General features: G+C 52.3%; 1 pseudogene; it reads left to right on the top strand.

Moving 5' to 3' along the window:
• LOC116359264 (potassium voltage-gated channel subfamily S member 2-like) overlaps positions 1-1,501 on the top strand; it is a 7,086-nt pseudogene extending 5,585 nt beyond the window's left edge.
• The last annotated feature ends 406 nt before the right edge of the window (positions 1,502-1,907 follow it).

Raw genomic sequence — 1,907 nt, 5'->3', positions numbered from 1 at the left:
TCTGCGACGACTACGATGACACGAAAAATGAGTTTATTTCGATAGGAACCCGGCTCTCTTCCTTACGTTTGAATTCTACAACACCGGGAAGCTCCACGTCATGGCAGAGTTGTGCATCTTCTCTTCAGCCAGGAGATCGAGTACTGGGGCATCAATGAATTCTTCATCGACTCGTGTTGCAGCGCGCCTACCACCTGCCGGAAGATGGATCCCACCGCGGAGAGGACTGGGACGACTGCCGGAGCGACGAGGGCAGCACCACGTCATCGTTCGACGAGATTCTAGAGTTCTATAACGACGCCACTAAGTTCGATAAGCAGCGTTGGGGAGCGTCCGGAGGCGGATCTGGTTGATCCTGGATAACCCGGGGTACTCCGTCGCCAGCCGAGTCATCAGTATCCTCTCTATCCTGGTCGTGTTGGGTTCCATAACCACCATGTGCATGAACAGTATGGCTGAGTTCACCCTGGTGGACAGGGAGGGGACGCCTCACGAGGACCCCAGGTTTGAAACGGTGGAACACTTTGGTATCGGCTGGTTCACCTTGGAGCTGGTGGCCCGTTTCACAGTCGCCCCAGATCTTATCCATTTCTTCAAGCATCCGTTGAACATAATAGACCTCGTGTCGATATTACCGTTCTACCTGACGCTCGTCATCGACCTGGTGGCCGAGAGCAGCCCGGCGCTGGCCAATCTGGGGCGCGTGGCACAGGTGCTACGGCTGATGAGAATCTTCCGTATCCTGAAGCTGGCGCGTCACTCCACGGGGCTGCGCTCTCTGGGCGCCACGTTGAGAAACAGCTACAAGGAGGTGGGGTTGCTACTACTCTACCTGGCGGTGGGCGTGTCTTTCTTCTCTGTCATGGCCTACACCGTGGAGAAGGACAGCGAGGACTTCTCTACCGTCCCAGCATGCTGGTGGTGGGCCACGGTGAGCATGACCACGGTGGGGTACGGAGACGTGGTCCCGGTGTCTATAGCCGGCAAGATGACGGCCTCGGCCTGTATCCTGGCAGGCATCCTGGTGGTTGTGCTTCCCATCACACTCATATTCAACAAGTTCTCCCTCTTCTACAAGAAACAGAAACAGCTAGAGATCGCTATGCGCAGCTGTGACTTCGACCAGGAGATCAAAGAAAACCTTCCCTCTGTCAATCTGAGGAACTACTATGCACACAAGGTGAAATCTCTCATGGCCAGTCTGTCCAATATCAACCGGAGCTTGCCCAGTGAACACAGTCTGAACGAGATGTCAATACATTAAGATCTGTGGATCAGCAGACTGCCCCTCCCCCCGCTGGACTTATAAGGAAGGACGTGACCGAAGGAGAAGAGAAACATGGTGCAAGAGGTAGTGTTGTTTCTGTGTAGCCCTTGTTGTTGAATAGAGCTACGTGGGAAGCTGAAGTTTAGTTTGACTGACAGGCGAGGGCGTGGGCGGGCCAACCAACATCACAACCTTTCTATTGGGAGAATCTCATCGAATCCTCTCTCTCTCTCCTTTACATTCTTCTCAATTCTATTGGATGAGAAGGCCAGAGGTCCTTCCCCTCTGACCTTTCTAATCCAATGGGTTTTTTGAGAAGGCTTTTCGAGGAGAGAGGACACAAGGAATCAAAGAAAAACAATGGAGATTCTCCCAATGATTCCTCTTCCACCATTTTCATTCACCTCAAGTGTTTTAACAGTGTGGTTCATCATCAGACAGAAGAGGAGCCGATAGTCTGACAACATAATCTACTGCTGTGGTGTGTTGGGGTCTATTCATTACGACGGCCATTAACAAGTCTTCAATAAAGGAGACAGTGAAGGACAAGTCACAACCCTAGGACATGGGGTTCATCACTAGGGGTCAACCCTAGGACATGGGGCTTCATCACTAGGGGTCAACCATAGGACATGGGGTT

The sequence above is a fragment of the Oncorhynchus kisutch genome, unplaced genomic scaffold, assembly GCF_002021735.2.
Source record: "Oncorhynchus kisutch isolate 150728-3 unplaced genomic scaffold, Okis_V2 Okis02a-Okis13b_hom, whole genome shotgun sequence".
In the NCBI taxonomy this organism is placed as follows: Eukaryota; Metazoa; Chordata; class Actinopteri; order Salmoniformes; family Salmonidae; genus Oncorhynchus; species Oncorhynchus kisutch.
This window is presented reverse-complemented; position numbering and strand designations above follow the sequence as displayed.